Source organism: Bufo gargarizans, chromosome 1, assembly GCF_014858855.1.
Source record: "Bufo gargarizans isolate SCDJY-AF-19 chromosome 1, ASM1485885v1, whole genome shotgun sequence".
Lineage (NCBI taxonomy): Eukaryota > Metazoa > Chordata > Amphibia > Anura > Bufonidae > Bufo > Bufo gargarizans.
The window spans coordinates 681590520-681611434 of NC_058080.1; positions in this window are offsets into that span (position 1 = coordinate 681590520).

Genomic DNA, 20915 nt, shown 5'->3' on the forward strand with positions numbered 1-20915 from the left:
TGGGAGGGAGCATAGGCCCGAGGCCCGGGGGGCCCGCCAAGCAGCGAACACGCACCTGCCACGGCCTCTCTCAGACGTAAGCAAGCGCCACGGACAGGACCAAGACCCGTGGGGCGAGTCCTCTGATACACACCTATCCCATCTGGGGCAGGCTCATAGCGATCTTTAATCGCACCCTTCCATAGAACCGGAGAAGAACAAAAGGGGGTCCAGCAGTCTTCTATCCCAGTGGTATAAAACCCACTCCCAGGATTTCCTGCCTCATCCCCATAAAGTTGGATTAAATGATAATAGCCTGTTTAAGCATAACTCGCATGGGTTCACCGCGGTATCTCGTGAAGAGAGGACACAAATCAAAGTGTCACTCAACAATCTCCAGCACTTGAGAAGACAAGAAAAAAACGTAACCAGCCAGCACTGTCTCATTAAGAGAACCGTGCCCAGCATAAGCTCCAGTTCATTAAGAAGGGACAAATGACGGGACCCAAACCACACCCGAGTCAGCTCACTGCCCGTGGTAGAAACTCACGTCCAAGAGAAAAAGCCGCATCCCGGGTCACACCCGATGCCCGGACCCCCCAAGGTCCTGAGCCCCGTACCCTCACCAGAATATTAGTCCATAATTTAGATTAATCAAGAATTAACCAATATCCAATGCCGGTAAGTCCTGCCGGCCCCCGGCATTTCAAAAGATGCTCCATTATAGCTTCACATTCTGCATTAATACATTGCATACAAACAAAAAGCCGGACAAATTGGATCTTCCCCCAACAAATCCCCTACCATACCCCCCCCCCCCTCCCCCCACCTTGCAGAGAAAAAAAAAAAAAAAAAAGAAAAAAAAGATATATATATATATTTAAATTAGTTGATCATATCCCAGTCTTTCCACAATTTTTCCCACTTTAAGTAGGAGCCTCGTTGTTTATGCAAGATCTTCTCGTAACTTTTCACCTTCTCAACCAGACCCAACCAGTTATTACAATCTGGAGCGGAGGGGCAAAACCATGCTCTAGAAATGAGAAGCCTGGCCAGAAACATCACCTTAATCAACAATCGACCATTTGCGGGTTGATAATTAACCTCCGATAAATCTCCCAGAACCCATATCCTGGGAGTGAAGGGAACCACAATGTTGAGTTTACGAGCCAGGTTGGTTTGAACCGATCTCCAGTACCTGCTCACCATTGGGCAATCCCAGAACAGATGTAGATGATCTGCCTCGGGTTCACCACAGCGTGGGCAGCCAGAGGAGGTACTAAGTCCTCTCCTATATAACCATATAGGTGTCACATATATTTTGTGCAAAATATTGAATTGTACCACAACGTGATTAAAATTGTGCGAGACCAATGTTAAGCTTTCCCCTATATTCTCCCAGTTCGGAGAGCCCGTCGCTGAGAGCGAGGATGACCAGGCTCTCTGTCCTGGTGAAAGAACGTCAGAAAAAAACTTTTTCATTAAGTGTCTATAACAGTGAGATACTTTAATTCTCGTGACTATTTTCTTGGAAATTAAATCGTGTAAAAATTCTGGAGTTTCTATAATAAGAAGATAGCGATTCACAGTGCTAGAAAGTGCTGACCTTAATTGAAAATATGCATACCAAGCCACCTCACCTAAATTTGCCCCTTGCTTTAAATCCGCAAGGGACAAGATGTGTCCACCACTGACCACTTGATGCAGGTACTGAATATTCTTGGTCCTCCAATACTGGCTGCAACTCAGGTCATTTAAATTCAAAAGCTTTGGATTGTGCCACAATGGAGTACAAATAAGTGATGCCCCAACTCCACACCAGTTCCTTATAATTCGCCAAGACTTTATAGCCATTCTGCAGAAGAGTGTATACCCACTCACTGCATTTAGTAAATAGTCAGACTCAAGTACTGCAAAGAAATCTGCAAGGCCTGAGTCTTTCACCACCCTGCTGCAGAACTGGCTATTTTCCCATTCATTAAACAAGCAGAGTTGGGAGGCCACAAAGTACCCCCTAAAGTAGGGGAGGTTAAGACCTCCCCGATTATAGGGCATAGAAAAATAGAGTACCTTCAGTCTCACACGCTTCCTCCCCCATATTAAGTCATTAAGCATCCGCTCTATCAATCTAAAGTACTTATCTACAATCCATACAGGCGAGTTGCGCAAGATGTATAGAACCTGGGGCAGCACCACCATTTTTATTAATGAAATTCTGTCGGCTCTCGCCGACAGAATTTTTTGCCAAATCTTTATTTTAACCCTCAGCTTTATCAACAGAGGGAGCAGATTGAGTTGAAGATATTCCTGTGGTTTGGCAGAAACTATTATACCCAGGTACTTTATTGAATCTGAGATCGTTAGCTGGTTGTACCGTTCGCCCCGCAGTTCATCTATGGGGAGGAGAACGGTCTTATCCCAGTTGATCTCGAGACCGGAAGGACCGGAAAAGAGACCAACCAGGTCCATTATGCGAGGAAGAGTCGTATCTGTCTGATGCATAAAAATCAAGATATCGTCTGCATATAATGATACTCGATCCTGATTCCCCATTGTACCAAAACCGGCCACCCTCGGATCCAGCCTAATACTAGCCGCTAGGGGTTCAATGTAAATATTAAATAACAGAGGGGAAAGAGGACAACCCTGACGGGTGCCTCTTCCTAATATAAAGCTCTCTGTAATCATATCATTGATCCTTATCCTAGCGACTGGGGAGTTATAGAGGAGCTGTACCATCGCCAAGAATCTTGGGCCAAAGCCCATTTTTTTCATCACCTCCCAGAGAAAGGTCCACTCCACCCTGTCGAAGGCTTTAGTAGCATCCAACGACAGGATGGAGCGGGCGCCACTCCCCGGGGACTGAATATTCATAAATAACCTATGCAAGTTATGATGGGTGCCCCTTCTTGGCATAAAACCATTTTGATCTGGATGAATAATAGTGGAAATAACCCGCGAGAGCCTCCTAGCCAAAATTTTTGATAGTAGCTTAACATCGGTATTTAATAAAGAAATTGGTCTATAGGAGCTCAATTCTGCCGGGTCTTTATCCTTTTTCGGAACCAGAACAATAAGAGCCTCCATCATAGAACATGGCAAGCCCCCTCCCTGGGCCGCTTGGGAAAACACCTCAAGTAGCTGGGGGAGGAGCGTCTCACCATACCTACGATAAACTTCATATGGGAGGCCATCCAACCCTGGCGATGAGCTCCCCGAGATAGACCCCAAAGCCTCCTTCAACTCGGAAAGAGACAGATCCTCCTCCAAAAATTCCACCTGAACTTCATTCAAAGTGGAAAGTGGAATCTTCTCCAAGAATCGCATCGCCAGTTCGGATGTCGTATCGAGAGGGGGTCTATATATCTGAGCAAAATATTGTAAGAAGGCATCCCTAATCCCCTCTAAATTTGTTATAGTTTCCCCCTCTAAATTTCGAATTAAAGTGATGGATTGATTTTTCCTATCTTGTTGAGAAATTATTCTTGCTAAGAGCTTACCAGGACGTCCGGACTCCGAGAAATATTTAAGCCCCTTAAAGAATACTCTATGATTTGCTTTCTCTACTAAATACTTTTCCAAGCAACAGCTAGCCTTCTGCATCTCTTCCCTGTTGTGTTCCGTGGGTTGACTGGTAAAGCATTCATTGGTAAGGATAGCGATCTTAGCCAGTTCCTCCTCTTTACCCCTAAATGTTCGCCTTGCTGCAGCAATCTCACTGATGAAGACCCCTCTTAAATACGCTTTCAAAGCGTCCCATACTACATTGATGTTGGCAGAGGGAAAATTTACCTCCCAAAAGGAGGATATCAATAATGTAATAGACTGAGGATTCTCCATAACGGCAAGCCAATATGGGTTCAACTTGAATCCTAGCCCCCTTATGTCCTTATTCTCCCCAGTGCGAACCTCAATTAGTACGGGTGAGTGGTCCGAAACGGTTCGTACTCCGTATCGGATCTTGCTGATGTTGCTCAAATTGCTCTCATTAGTGAGTGCTAAATCAATCCGAGACATTGCTCTCCCCCCCCTGCTGACACAGGAGTATACTCTCTTTCCTCCGCCGAGGTATTCCCATATATCTACCACTCCTACCTCTAAACAGAACTGGGGCAGCAAGGAGTTGCAGGGGTTCCTCCCCCGGTCTGCATCTAACGTAAGTCTATCCTTATTGGGGTCCATAACCGCATTGAAGTCCCCCATCAGGATTAACCGGCATTCTGATCTATTTTCGGCAAAAAGCAATAGCTGAGTCAAGGGATACATTGAGAATGGAGGGGGAATGTAGAAGAAGGCCAGAATGTAACTATGGCCATACAGCTTACCATGTAGGAAAATGAATCTGCCCTGATCATCTATATGAGATTTTATGAGGATAAAATCTACAGAATTATGAATCAGGACTGAAACGCCCCTAGAAGATCCGCTAAAAGTCGAGTGATAAGACTGGGAGTGCCATCCCGTCGTCAGACGGCGCAGGGTTTCTTTAGTAAGATGAGTTTCTACTATGCATATAATTGCTGGAAGGTATCTCTTTACTGCATCCATAATAGCTTGCCTTTTAACCCTTTCCCCGAGCCCTCTGACATTCCAAGATACAATTCTAATAGACATCAATCAAAAAAATAAAGAAAAACAAAAAACACAAAAACCCAAAAAAAAAAAAAAAAAAACCCCAGCCTGCAAGGTGAGTTCCCAACCCCCCCCCACCCCCCAACCCCTTCTCCATTGATCCGCCCGATCTAATCAGCGAACCTCTAACCTCCGGCCGCTCTCCCCAAGCCAAGCCCCACCCCCCAGCATCCCTTCAAACATAATATTACGCAATTTCAGATGCCCGTTTGATCAATCCAGTCTAACGCTTGTTGTGGAGTCTCGAAAAACAGGGAAGTCCCATTATAGATCACTCTTAATTTCGCTGGATACTGTAGAGAATATTTGATATCCTTTAGCGCCAAGCGCTTCTTTATCTCTATAAAATTGCGTCTCTTTTCCTGAGTCTGACGAGCAAAGTCAGGAAAAAAGAGCAACCTAGAGCCCTGATATTCAATGGGAGTACATTCTCTAGCTCTTCTTAATATCATATCTCTATCAACGGACAATAAAAGTTTCATTAAAATTGTACGCGGTGGCCTCCCTGGAATAGATTTTCCTCCTGGAATTCGATGAGCTCTTTCTATTTGAAACATGGGAGAAAAATTCTCGCTGCCTAGATTATGTATAACGACATCTTTGAGTTGCTCCTCTAACTGCCGGCCCTCAGCCCCTTCTGGGAAGCCAATTATACGGACATTATTTCGCCTTGACTTATTCTCAAGATCCTCCAGCTTATGTTGTATCACTAGGTTTTCTGAGGCGAGAAGCAGAGTTTGGGATTTTAATGTGGCAATCTCGGTTTGCAGTGAAGCAGCAGTTTTTTCCACATTGAGAACTCGATCCCGGATCTTTACTAAGTCTTCCCTGATTAGGGTGATATCACTCTGTACTGAACCCAATTGAGTGGACATCCCCTGCACCAGGGAGCCGTTGTTTTCCACGGCGGAAAGGATCTTATCTAATACCGATGGATCATATTCTGTTCGCGTTTGTGCTGAAGATCCCTCCTCTACCGCCTCCTGGTCTGCCTCCATTGATCCGTCTTCAGAGGGTTCCTCAAACTGGGGCGTTTTAACATTTTTCTTCACATTAACAGAGGTTTTAACTTTAGATGGATTTTTTTCAATAGGGAATGGTGATTTCAAAAACTTATCGATCTTATTTTCTGGTGTTTTTGACCCCAATTTAGTTGTCGAGGAGTCCACTGATCGTCGCTTTGGGGCCATTCTCTTCCCTTCTTTCCCCCGTTCGCCCTCTCCCTTTTTTATTAATTTCCAGTTTATTTATATTCCCCCCCCTTTTTTTTTTTTTTTCTCCCCTTTTTTCTCCTGTTTGTTGTTTTCACACCCCACTGCTTCTTTCTTTTTCCCAGCTTATGTTCTCCTTTAAACCTCCTTATAGCTTCCTTATCGCCTTATTTTCCCCCCTTTTAACCGCTTCCTCACCCCCTATCTAATCCCGCAGAAGGAAAACGGGAAAAAACAAGGCAAAGCAAAAAAAAAAAAAAAAAAAAAAAAAAAAATACGTCCTCCCAGCAACACAGCAACACAGAAACCAGCGCTATGTAAAAAATAAAGTCAACCAAGGCTATGTTCTCACGTGTCCAGGGGTCCAGGAATGGCCGACAGTCCAGGTTACAGGCAGACAAACAGTAGAGGAGAAGCCGTAGGCAAAGCGGTAAGACCTCCTTAGATAAGTCCCCTCTTACCTGATGTTGTCTTTGGTCTCCCCTGGTTACGGCCACCTCTCCTGTCGAATCCCGCCGGGCCGCGCTTGCGCAGAAGACTGAAGATTATCTCCCGGGCCGGGCCGCGCAATGTCCTGAACGCGCACGCCGCCGCACATGCGCCATGATGACTTCTTCCTGGCCAGTATAGTACAGAGCCGCGAACTCGCACGCCGGCCCTGTACTGTACAGACCAGGAATAAGTCACCATGGCGCATGCGCGTTCAGTCTTTTGCGCAAGCACGGCCCGGCCGGGAGAAGAATCCAGGAAGTGAACATCGCGCTCAAGGAAGGTAAGTATGAAAAGGGAAGATGAGAATACCCCTTTAGTGATGCCCATACACATTATATACAAGCATACATTACTCCTAGTCCTGATACTGGTGGAACAGTCTTGTCAATATCATGGCGGTGCACTGTGCATCTCACCCTCCCGCTTATTGGGGCAGGCATGGGCGCTACAGTACTCAGCCAACTTTTGTCCGATGGGCGATCCCTGCTAGGTCCCCCGCGCCTTCCAGCAGTAGAGACGGTTGCTGAAGTCCTTCCTCCAGTGAATGTCCCTCACTGGAGGCCGCAGCCAATGTCATACTGCAAGGTCTCTTCCTGTCTCGCATAGGCTGCGAGACAGGAAGCCCCGGCTCATAAAGGGCCCGTGTACTTTAGCTCCAAACTCTGCCAGCTGGACATCTGTGGGTACTTCAGATGCCTTTTTCAATGGGGAGGTGCCTGAGCTTAGGTTCATAGCTTGCTAGTTATCAAGAGATGCAGTGACACAGTGGATTACTGTTAAAAGGATGTATTATTGTGGATCACTGTCAAAAAGAGTTAATACTCAAGATCACTACTACAAAATGTTTTTTTATTTTTTATTGCCGGACTCCTCGAGGGAAGCCTTTTTTTTTTAAATTAACATTTTTCTTTATTTTTCTATTTACACATATCATTTCAGCAATCATAGTTCGGTATCCACGGGAAATAGTTACATTTTCATTTTCTCCAGAACCGACTGCTTTTTCTGTACATACAAAATTGTTTTTACTCCCCTTTTTCCCACCCACAACCCTTGTGGGGGGAGGGAGAGGAGAGGGACATAAAAAAAAATAAAAAAAATTATATATTAAATTTTCCAACAATCCAGCCCTAAAGTATCCAGTTCTTCCAAACTTCATCAATACTTTTAGGTTTTTAATTTTGGCCCTCCATCACCCGTTCTTCTTTAATCAGGTTATCCACTGCTTTTCTCCACTGTACCACTGTTGGAGAGTCCACCCCAACCCATTTCTTAAGTATAAGGAGTCTAGCTTGAAACAACACCTTACAGAGAGCCGTTCGTATATCTCTATTTAAATTCAGATGTTCGGTTGCACCTAGTATGCAAATCACAGGATCTTCAGATATTTGAACCTTCAAAATTGAGTTAACAGTCTCTACTATTTCTGTCCAATATCTGACCAATCTTGGGCATCTCCAAAAACAGTGTATTAAATCGGCACTCTCTCTCCCACATTTTATACATTTATCCGAGGCTCTCAGACCCATTTTTTTCAATATCCATGGGGATCGATGCAACCTGTGAACTACTAAAAACTGTGAAATCTTGTGTGAACCCCTATCAGAGACCCCAGAATAACTTCTGAAAGCGTCTTTCCATTTCTCTTCCGTAAAAGATTGAAGTTCATTTTCCCATTTTTTTTTGGCAAGTATTATAATCCGTTTCTTTTTGACCTCCATCAATATCCTATATCTTTTTGCGGTTGTTCCTCCACTTTCGCCCTCTTTAGTGAATTTATACATTAGATCTGATTTTTCTATTCTATATCTATCGTCCTGTACAACTGTCCGCAGTGCATTCCTAAGCTGAAAGTATTTATAGATATCTTTTTGGGGGATCCCGAATTCTCTAACCTGTGTATTAAAGTCTTTCGTTTTACCCTGTTCGAATATCTGGCCAAGGTATTTCATCCCTTTTTTTCCCCAATCTATATAAGACTTAATCGTTTGCAATTCCTTAAGATTTATATTTTTCCAGATAGGTGTATATTGCAAAAACCCTGTAATATCTAGTGTTTTTTAAATCTCTACCCATATATATTCCAATAAATTTAATATTCTGTTCCCTGTATTCTTTTTCCCCAGTGTACCCGATTCCAACACCTCTAAATAGTTGCATTCCTCTTTCCACCCCAGTCTGTTTATAACCTGTTTACCTACTAAACTATTTAAACTCCCTTTTATGTGAGCATATTGTGATATTAAATAATAAAAAAAACAATTCGGGACAGCCAGTCCACCCTCTCTCACTGGGAGCTGTAACACTTCTTTCTTTATCCTGGGGATAGTACCTATCCAGAGAAAATCCCCCATTAAATTATCAAGTAACTTAAAGATACTCTGCGATAAACTCAATGGGGCGTTTTGAAGAACATTATTTTAGGGAGAAAAATCATTTTTATTAAATTTACCCGACCCTGTATTGACATTGGTAATCTTCGCCAAATGTGTATTTTAATCCTAAGTTCTTTCAGTAAAGGGAGTACATAAAATTTTTTATATTCTGCTATATTTCCTGAAATTTGTATACCTAGATATTTGAAATTCTCGTGTTTCTCTAACACATGCACCCTTAAATCTCCCTGTGGTTGTATATCACCTAACATCAACATATGTGATTTCCCCCAATTAATGTTTAATCCAGAAAAGGATCCAAATTTATCTATTATATCTATTACTCTATTAAACTGATCTCCAATATTATGCATGAATAATAAGATATCGTCCGCATACATTAGCAGTTTTTCTTCTCCTCCCTCGTATTGAAAGCCTTTAATTTCCTTATCGTTTCTTATTATACATGCCAGCGGCTCGATCGCAATAGCGAATAATAGTGGAGAGAGAGGGCATCCCTGCCGAGTGCCCCGATACAGGGCAAGGGGCAGGGACAAGCTCCCGTCCACCATCACTCTAGCCCTAGGATTGTAATATATTAGCTGGATCCATCTTATAAATCCCTCCCCTATACCAACCCTTTTTAATACTGCCGACAAGTATTCCCATTCAATACAGTCGAATGCCTTTTGGGCGTCCAGTGAAAGTACCGCTTTCTCCCCTGATTCTAATCTATTAGCGTCAATATTTAGGAACAACCTTCTTATGTTTGAATATATCGTTCTCCCGGGTATAAAACCTGTCTGATCTTCATTTATAACTCCACTAATCACCTACGATAGTCTATTGGCCAAAACCTTCGCCAAAATTTTAACGTCCGTATTTAGAAGAGATATTGGCCTGTATGATCCGGGGTCTAGTTGTTCCTTACCCTTTTTTGGGACTACGGTAATAATTGCCTCTTTCATGGAGTCTGGTAGATCACCTATTTTTTGGGCCTCATTCAGTGTTATTTTTAACTCTGGTACTAACACCTGAGAAAACATTTTGTATATTTCAAAAGGGAGCCCATCACAACCTGGTGCTTTATCAGGTTTTACCTTCCCCAGAACCTCGTTTATTTCCGCCATCGATATTTCTTTTTCTAGATTTTTTGTATATTGTACCCTAGATTTATATAGTTCCTGGAAATATTCCAGAAACACTTCTTTAATTCCTTCCGGTGTACTAATTATTTCACCCTTTTTATCTTTAATCCCTATCCAGGATTTCCCTCTTTGGTTTCTTACTATATTTGCCAGAATTTTACTACAAAATGTTTACTGTGATGATAATCTATGCACTATGAATCCCCAAACGTTTTATATAGAAAGGAAGTAATTAGCCTGGCAGTCTTTATTTGGTTGCCTGGAGAGTGGCTGGACCTGCATGTGGAAAGGGTTATTTGCTTCTGGCGCCTGTCACACTTCTGAGACAGACTGGCCCTCTGGATCTAGGGACTGCACCCTGACTGGGAATTGCAAAAAGTCTTAATAAGAATGGAATTGCATGACTGTGGTTAATTTGGAAAGATTGCATAGTATATTCTAAAGAGAAATTAAGGGAGTACTACTAGTATTGTTGCCACCTCCTATTTACAGCCTTTTGGAAAAGTCTTCTCTGTGCACTGAGAACTCTGCCTGTTGCTTGCATTTATACTGTAATTCCCGTCATCTGCGCAGTAAAGAGAGACTTTGTATATACTAACCAAAGGGGCCTAGTGTTTGCCTCCACTATCCGCCAGCCCCATCAGCTTGCCCTTCTGCCTTGCACCCTACTACTCATCCATCCTGCATCAAGGGCACCTCAGCAACTTTTGGGGACAGGATTCCCCAAAAGTCCAGGGTAAGCCCCGAGGGGAGAAAGGGTGTGCCCTGCCTTCACTGCATGGCTCAGGGAGCGCCCAAGTGAGAACTGCCATTGTGGGTACAGTGTCCCTACCACCACTCTTGTCCTTTGCCCTTCTTTTTTCTCAGGCTCGTTGCAGAACTCAAGTGTTATGATTTTAGGAGTAGAAGTGTTGGTAGGTATGTGCATGAGAGTACAGTATCACAACTAAAAAGAGATTGTTCATGCCTGATTATTTGTTCGTCTTGGAGAAAAGCCTCTTCATAAAAATAAAGATATCCATACATACTAAAGGAAAGTCAGCTGAACCTGCCAAAGTCAGCACGACTGCCACTCTATCTATTGGCCAAGTCGAGAGAGTGGTAGTCAGGAGGAATAAAGTTCAGATTGAGGTGAGTAACGCAGAGACCAAGATTTTCTGCATTATGGACTTCCATAGAGCACCGTGAAATCTCTTTGTGGGTGAGGGGGCTTAGGCGTGTCAGTCACTATACTGTACTCCTTAGATGCCATGGTCGCCATGACTGGGACTGGAGTTATCTTCAATCCTGGCCTTAAAAAGTGGGAGCTTTGCTGTCAATCATGGCCAGGCTACCTCAGCACCATTACAGACATATGGCTATTTTACAGAGTCATAATATAGACGCATAGAGGTGCGTGTGTCCACTTCAATACAGAGGATTTTTTTCTGTTGGGTTTATATGTATCCATAAGAAACTAAAATTGTGACACAATCCATCTGTCCATTTGCTTCTATGGGAGAATATCTACATAGATATGGCCCAATTAAATTTTTACAACCACCCGAGATCTTCTAAATAATCAGGAGACCTTCCCCAGCAGCCTCCTTCCACAGGGTGTATGAGAGACTCAGCTGTACACATGCCAGCATTGTGGTCATAGGGTGCAGTATCAGATGTTTAGCTGTTTCCTTAGTGAGGTCATGCAAACTAAATTCAGGATATTGTGAAATCTATTTTGAGGAAGAAGAATTTTCAGGCCTAAATCTGAAAAAAATTGGGAAGTGTTTATTGCAGAAAAGAAACTATTTTTCTAGATTGGTGTTTTGAAAAAAAAAAAAAAGGTATCAGGATGGAGAAAATAATGAGTGACAGAAATATAATGAATATGAATAGAATTTTACAGTGAATCCCCATAAACCCCTAAAAAAGAGTCCATTTTAATTCTTGCATTTGAAATTTTTCCTTCCTACATCCCAAGAGTAGCTGTTGTAGAGCGGCGCCTCTGAGCTGACCATCTAAAACATTAGGGTTGAGGGCCTGCTGCTGAGCTGACCATAAAAATAAATTATGGTTGAGGGTCTGCTGGTGAGCTGACTCTCTAAAACATTAGTGGCGAGGGCCTGCTGCTTATCTGACCATGGAACAAATTATGGTTGAGGGCCTGCTGCTTAGCTGGAAGAAGAAAAAAAGACAATGCAGCAGCACCCTGCAAATCAGATAAAGTACAACAATGCCATAGTCACAAAAATAATGATTACAAAAATGTTGGTGCTAATGCTACGCTTATTTATAAAGTGAGAAGCTTGGCCAATGCATTTTGTACAAACACTAAATACTACCTATTATGCGGAGGTAGGTATCAGGATGGAGAAAATCATGAGTGACAGAAATATAATGAATATGAATAGAATTTTACAGTGAATCCCCATAAACCCCTAAAAAACTGGGTCCATTTTCATTCTTGCATTTTAAAATTTTCCTTCCTACATCCCAAGAGTAGCTGTTGGAGAGCGGCGCCGCTGAGCTGACCATCTAAAACATTAGGGGTGAGGGCCTGCTGCTGAGCTGACCATAAAAATAATTATGGTTGAGGGTCTGCTGGTGAGCTTACTCTCTAAAACATTAGTGGCAAGGGCCTGCTGCTTATCTGACAATGGAAAAAATTATGGTTGAGGGCCTGCTGGTGAACTGACCATGGAAACAATTATGGTTGATGGCCTACTGCTGAGCTGACCATCGAAAAAATCATGGCTGATGGCCTGCTGCTGGCTGACCATTGAAAAAATTATGGTTGAGGGCCTGCTGCTGAGCTGACCATCAAAAAAATTATGGTTGAGGGCCTGCTGCTGAGCTGACCATCGAAAAAATTATGGTTGATGGCCTGCTGCTGAGCTGACTATCGGAAAAATTATGGTTGAGGGCCTGCTGCTGAGCTGACCATCGAAAAAAATTATGGTTGAGGGCCTGCTGCTGAGCTGACCCTCTAAAACATTAGGAGCGAGGGCAGCCTAATAAGCATGTTGATATGATGGAAGAGGAGGACGAGAAAAGGAAGATTGAACCATATACCCTTTTTTGTGGTGGAAGGGGTGCATGGGAATACAGTGTATTCAATACACCATAAAAGCCATATTTAAAGTGCCTTTATGTTCAGCCACTTTCCTCTGGTGGAGTAGAGAAGTCAGGGGCAATCCAGGCCTTGTTCATTTTGATAAGAGTCAACCTGTCAGCATTATTATGCCCCCAGCAGCACTAAATAACTGCTCTGTCAAAACGCTGGCGGCAGGGCAGGCTAGCACCTCCAAGGCGTAGAGCGCCAGTTCGTGCCACGTGTCCAGCTTGGACACCCAATAGTTATAAGGCACAGAGGGATTATTGAGGACGATGACACGGTCTGCTACGTACTCCTTCACCATCTTCCAAAACGTTTCTCTCCTTGTGACACTAGGCCGCGCATCAGGGTGAGGTTGCTGGTGGGGTGTCATGAAACTATCCCAGGCCTTGGAGAGTGTTGCCTTGCCTCTGTTGGAACTTCTGTGTGTTCCCCTCGTCTCCCCTCCTCGGTTGCCCAAGGAACTATGTACTCTGCCACCAGCATTGTCAGCTGGAAATCTTTGGAGCAATTTTTCCACAAGGACCTTCTGGTATTGCACCATTTTGCTAGTCCTCTCCACCACAGGACTGAGAAATGAGACGTTCTCTTTGTAGTGGGGGTCGAGAAGGATGAACAACCAGTAATAGTTGTTGGCCAAAATGCGTATAATGTGAGGGTCACAGGAAAGGCAGTATAATAAAGTCATCCATGTGTGCCAGAGTCCCAACAGACAAGACTTTGCTGTCCTCATCAGGAGAATGACTCTCAATCTCCTCATCCTCTTCCTCCTCTTCGGCCCATCCACGCTGAACAGATGGAATAAACCTGCTGTGGGTACTACACTCTTTAGCGGAGGCAACCGTCTCCTTCTCCTCCTCATCATCGAATTTGCGCTGAGAGGACGAACAGAGGGTGGTCTGGCTATCACCCTGTGTACTGTCTTCCCCCATTTCCACCTCTTCCACATGCAAAGCGTCCTTCATTGTGAGCAGCAAGCTTTTCAGTAGACACAGAAGTGGGATGGTGACGCTGATAATAGCGTTATCGCCACTCACCATCTGTGTTGATTCCTCAAAGTTGTGGAAAACCTCACAGAGGTCAGACATCCATGCCCACTCGTCTCCGGGTGCCCTGCCGCCGGCCCCACTTGTCACCAGGGCCGCGCCGCCTGGGGCCATCTGTCACACCGGTGACAGGTTTTAGAAGGTCGGAAAGATTATCTGCACATTAGTGATCTGAAAGCCTCTTTTGGTTTCACTTTGTCTGTGTGTTGCTTGTATGTCCACACCTCCTGTTCAGGTGTGGATCATGTGACCTTTACCTCCCCCTATTTAGTCTGACTTTACCCATCACTCCTTGCTCTGGATAGCTTCATTTTGTTTTTGGAAGAGCTGGAGTGTGGTTCTAGTTGAAGTCCTGTTCATCCATCATCCATCATCCTCAAAAGTCAAGTGTTCCGCTTGTTGTATTTTGTATCCCCCCCACCTTTGTTATTTACTAGGCCTCAGCGAGACGCTGTTTCCTTCACCAGGGAAGGAGCGGGTTGTCTCTGCCCTGTCATTACCATTAGGGCATCCGAGGGCCACCAGGGTTTTCTAGGTTCCTGTGTATGGGCATCTCTACCATCGAGGTGCCCATACGGATAGGAGTTAGGGCCAGGAGCAGGGTTTTATAGGTGGTGACCCTTTTCCTTCCCTAGCGGTTGTCTTTTGGTGTTTTCCCCTACTACATCCGTGACACCATCGCTTTACTTTGCCTAATTGGCGGTGCGGCCCTGCTAGCACCCCCCGGTAATTTTGCGCCCGGGGCAACGGCCCCCCCACGCTATGCCACTGGCCAGCAGGGCCCAAGAGGCAGCTGCCTTGGGCCCCTCAGGAGCAACTGGGCCTGGGGCAGCTGCCCCTTTTGCCACGCGTTAAAGATGACCCTGATTGCCGTTCTCCACCGTCATCTTCTTGTTACTGTGGATGCTAAAGAGTTTGGGCATCGGTGCACACAATCTCCTCATGTCCCTCTTCAAGCGGGCTTGGCGAGAGGCCTAAATCAAGGAATGGTGATGAAAAGAGCTCCTCGGAATTTCCAAGTGTAGGATCAGTTGTTTGGCAAGACTCTCCATGGTGGGAGGAAGGAGGATCAGGGTGAGGATTCTGTTGACCAGACTCTTGGCTACTGAGACTAGACTTTGTGGAAGACAGGGTGGTGCTTAAACAACTGGAAGCATTATCTGCTGAAATCCAAACCACCACCTGGTCGCACTGGTCTGACTTCGAGAGTGGTGTCCTGTGCCTCCCTGCAAACTGGTACATGAAGCTAGGTATCGTGGTTGAATGTATTTCTTCTGCTCTGGCAGCAGGCATAGTTTCACCACGCCCAGGGCCACGGCCTCTGCGTGCACCATCAGCAGCACGGCCACTTCCCCGTCCCTTACTGCTCGCCTTCTGCATATTAAATGGTATATATGCTTGCAAGTATGTCACACGTACAGTAGCGCAGGTTTTGTAAGTGTATGTGCAAATAAATTAAACTGAATGTCACTGATATTTAGGATGTGCAAATGTTATACAGGTGATCTAGCACAGATAATGTCGCTGCTGTCACCAGCGGCTAATAAAAATATTACAGAGAATGTCACAGCTATTTGGGATGTTATACAGGAGATGTAGCGCAGCGGACACTGTCTACGCAACTGTCCGCAGCGGACACCGTCTACGGAAAAATACACTGGATGTCACAGATCTTTTTAGGATGCGTAAAGGTTATACATGAGATGTAGCGCAGGTAATCTCACTGTCCGCAGCGTCTATGGAAAAAGTACACCGGATGTCACAGATATGTTTAGGATGCGCAAATGTTATACAGGAGATGTAGCGCAGGCAATGTCGCTGCTGTCACCAGCGGCTAATAAAAAAATTACAGGGAATGTCACAGCTATTTGGGATGTGCAAACGTTATACATGAGATGTAGCGCAGGTAATGTAACTGTCCGCAGCGGACACCATCTATGGAAAAAGTATACTGGATGTCACAGATATTTTTAGGATGTGCAAACGTTATACATGAGATGTAGCGCAGGTAATCTCACTGTCCGCAGCGTCTATGGAAAAAGTATACTGGATGTCACAGATATTTTTAGGATTCGCAAACGTTATACAGGAGATGTAGCGCAGGTAATGTCACTGTCTGCAGCAGACACCGTCTACGGAAAAAGTACACTGCATGTCAAAGATATTTTCATAGCATCACCACGACGGCAACACAAGGAGATTGACCCCTGACCTCTGTAGGGGCAGGAAGCAGAGAAAGGTTTAAATACCCCCCTCCCACCACCAACACCAGTGTTTCCTGTCCCTACATAGGACAGGGGCGGAGAAAGGTCTCCTTGTGTACCTCGTGTCGGGGAGATGAAGATATTGCGCACCTGGAACACCATTTCCACATGGTGGCTCCCTGCCCTCCCGCGGTCCTCGTACTAACGCTGGGCAGGGAGCGGATTGGGAGGCTTCGCTCCGGTCCTATCTGGGGCATGCTCCTGGGGCTGCTGTCTCCCGACTGGGCTCCGATAGTTCCAGCTGGGTTGCGCGCCCAGCGCCGGCTGGCGCTATATAAGTTAGGTCACTTCCGGCACCGGGATGACATCACCGGAATTAACGAAGGCGCCGCATATTTGGCGGGACCGGAATCGAATTTGAATCTCTCTCCTTCCCCCAGCGTTCCTGGTTGCGGTGAGTTGTGTGTTCTCTATCCCTCCAGAATGTCCGCACCAGAGCACTCAGAAGCCCCTGCGCCGCCTTCTGTAAGTCCCCCTGTGGGGGAAATTTATTCCCATGTTATTTTTTTCTGGTTCTGGTCTCATGTAGAGTATGTTGGGCTTCTTTATCTTTCTAATGGGGTTTTCCTCTGCCCTTACATTTCTAAAGAAGCACAGAGGAAGCCCAAAAAGTCCACAAAATGCATTTCCTGCCTTAAACGTCCTCCTGATGAATATCTGAAAAAGTTATGGGGTGATTGTATTACCAAGATTATACGAGACGAACAACCGTCCTTAATGGATGAGTTCAGAACCATGATGCAGGAGGAAATCAAATCCTCTTTGGCATCCCTGTCCGGATTTCACAAGGATACCCCTTCTCAAGCTGAGCCCCCACACAAGCGACCGAGAACAGGGGATTCCTTTTCATCTGAGTCAGACGAATTTGACGGTGCCTCTTCCTCCAAAACATGGGAGGAGGAGGACAATCTCTTCAAACCCATGGGCGCTAAAGATCATCAAAACAGGCTACAGAATTCACTTTTCTTCCCTCCCCCAAAAAGATTTTTAATCTCAAAACTCCCTACTCCAACATATCTGAGTCCAATTTGGAAAGGAGTTCAGGAATTATTATCCAAACACGTAATAATAGAGGTGCCCCCATCGGAAAGAGGGATAGGTTTCTATTCGACTCTCTTTCTGGTGAATAAGAAAGAGGGTTCCTTTCGAATCATCATAAATTTGAAGCTCCTAAACAAATTCATTTCTTATCAGAAGTTTTGTATGGAGACATTAAACTCAATCATTCCCCTCTTACAGAGAGATTCAGTGATGTGCACAGTGGATTTAAGCGACACTTATTACCATGTCCCAATATACTACAATTCCCAGCAATTTCTGAGGTTTGCAATAAAGGATCACAGGGGAGTTGTTCTCCACTACCAATTTACCTCTATCCCTTTCGGCATATACTCAGCACCTCGGGTGTTCACAAAACTCATAATAGAAGTTGTAGCATATCTGAGGAAAAGAGGATTAACAATCTTTCCGTATCTGGACGATTTCCTAATAACCAACAATTCTCCTTCCCAACTACAGGAAGACCTGGAAGTGTTTCTGATAACATTGGACAGACTGGGATGGATGATCAACAGGTAAAAAAAATAAAAATCGAATCTCGTAGCTTCAACCAAAATCAGGTTCCTAGGAGTTATCCTGGACTCTCAAAAACAGCTGACCAGTCTACCTCGGGACAAGATATCCGACATCCAACAGAAGATCAAGGTATTTACATCCAAGAGAACCTTTTCCATCAGAAACTCTATGAGTCTTTTAGGTGTCCTCACTTCCTGCATCCCAGCAGTTCAATGCTGTCAAATTCACTTCAGACCTCTTCAAATGTGGGTACTCAGAGTATGGGACAAAAATGTTTTCTCGTTAGATAACATGATTACCATACCTCAGAGGATAAAATCCTCACTTCAGTGTTGGAGGATCCAGGAAAACTTGACCAGAGGGGTAACATGGAGTACACCCAAATCACCACAGATGCAAGCCAGTGGGGCTGGGGGTCGAAAGTCTGAGAGATTTATTACCAGGGACCTTGGTCCAGTTAAATCAGGAGTCACTCGTCGAATTACCGAGTGCTGAGAGCGGTTTGGGAAACTCTAAAAATTGCAGGTCGTCATTTAAAAATACTATCAGAATAAAATACCTAAACCATCAAGGAGGTACAAATCTATGAGTCTGCTAAAACTATCCTCGGAAATTTTCAGTTGGGCGGAAATAAACATAAAATCCATTTCAGCGGTTAACCTAAAAGGATCCCTGAATATAGAGGCCGACTACTTAAGCAGGAAAAAGATAGACCAATCGGAATGGTCCTTGAACTAAGAAATCTTCCTGATGATAACAGACAAATGGGGCACACTGGAAGTGGACCTGTTCGCCTCTCGGAATAATTCAAAAGTCCCAGCATTTTGTTCCCTAGACCCCAGGGACAATCCGTGGATCCTAGACGCCTTCTCCTTCACGTGGGACCAAGCACTGTACTATGCCTTTCCGCCAATTCTGATAATACCAAAAGTGGTGCAGAAGATCCATCAGGACGGAGAAAATGTCATACTGATAACACCTTGTTGGCCGAAAAAGAGCTGGTTTCCCGTTATTCAGAAGATGGCCATCGAAGGTCCTTGGTCCCTTCCAAGGAGGAGGGACCTTTTACATCAAGGTCCAATTCTTCATCCGGACCCGGACCCGGACCTTGGATCCTGAAACCCAAATCCTGAAATCTCAGGGTCTTTCGGATCCAGTGATCTCTACTCTAAAGGCCTCCAGGAAGAAAGTCACCTTCGCCATTAATTTAAAAATCTGGAAGAAATTTTGTTCCTGATCAGGATCACCCTCTCCTAACAAATCCGCTCCTAATATACAGTCAATTCTAGATTTCTTACAACATGGTTTCGATATGGGGTTAAGACCTGCTACCCTCAGGGTTCAAATATCCGCTTTAAGTTGTTTCTACGACACTGAATTAGCGAACCATAAATGGATTAGAAGATTTATGAGAGCGGTTACCAGAATACGTCCAATGTTAAAATCTCGTATCCCTACTTAGGGCTTAAAGGGAACCTGTCATGTGGATATTTGATTATAATCTAACTAATTCTATACAATCATTAACTACTAAAAAGTGCCTTAGATGTATTCACTTACTGGTGTGACAGATGGTTACCTCATAATATACACACAAAGATGCCGCATGCTAATGAGCTGATTCGAGTCAAGCGTGATGTCATCGAGTCCAGCGTATATTTAATTCAGAGCTATAGCCACTCCCCTGCCCACCTGCTGCTGATTCATATGGAAACAAACTGTCAATCAGCAGCAGATAGGCGGGGAGATTCAGGAGCTCATAAATATTCATGACTCATCATTATCAGCTGGAGCTTTTCAATACAAGATGTTGGCAGATTGACTGGGTCAATTAAAGAAAGTGACCCAGCATTTTGCTAAAAGAATTAGTCACTTATTTATGTTGCCCTTAGTTAGGACACCATAAAACTGGTGACAGGTTCCCTTTAAACATAGTTCTCACAGGATTATCACTTCCCCCCTTTGAACCGTTGAGTCAATGATCTTTGAAACTAAAATCGTTCAAAACAGCTTTCCTAGTGGCCATCACTTCCGCCAGAAGAATTAGTGAACTACAAGCATTATCCATGAGGGAACCTTACCTGCAGATAAAAAACAATAGATTAATCCTGAGGCTAGACCCAGAATTCATGCCAAAGGTAGTGTCTAAATTCCACAAAGATCAGGAAATTACGCTCCCATCCTTTTATGATAACTCTTCCGACGACAGAACTATCTTTCCATTCCCTAGACGTTAGACGAGCTGTACTGGAGTACATAGACTCTACAAAAGAGATTAGGAGGTCCGACTGTCTCTTCGTTCAGTTTGGGGGCAAAAACAGAGGACAGAAAATCCAAATCTTCAATCGCTAGATGGATTAAGAACGCTATCTCTACTTGCTATACTATTCAGAATCTCTCTTGCGCAGATAATCTGAAGGCTCACTTTACCAGAGCGATGTCTTCCTCCCAAGCGGAGAGAGTGGGTGTTTCCTTAGAGGAAATTTGTAAGGCCGCTACTTGGTCTAGTATCCATACCTTTATTAAACATTATAGACTAGACCTTTTCAAAGAATCAGACATGTCTTTTGGACAAAAAGTCCTCCAGGCTGTTACCCCCCTTTGATCATATTTTGTATATCTCCTTGTGTTGCCGTCGTGGTGGTGCTATGGAAAACCGGAATTAGTACTCACCGGTAATTCTTTTTCCATGAGATCACCATAACGGCATATAAATTCCCTCCCATTATATTCTTGTTTTTTGGTATTGTTATGGAGTAATACTTTCCCTTCTTTTTTGGTTTTATTCGGATGTTATAAAATCACAGGGTTTCCACCACCTTCCTACTCTTGTATTTTGGAATCACTGGTGTTGGTGGTGGGAGGGGGGTATTTAAACCTTTCTCTGCTTCCTGCCCCTACAGAGGCCAGGGGTCAATCTCCTTGTGTTGCCATCGTGGTGATCTCTTGGAAAAAGAATTACCGGTGAGTACTAATTTCGTTTTTTTAGGCTGCGCACACGTTACACAGGGGATGCAGCACAGATAATGTCGCTGTCTGCAGCCGCCAAACAATTGCAAGCTATTTAGCGCAGGTTGCGCTAAAAATATATATTGCTGC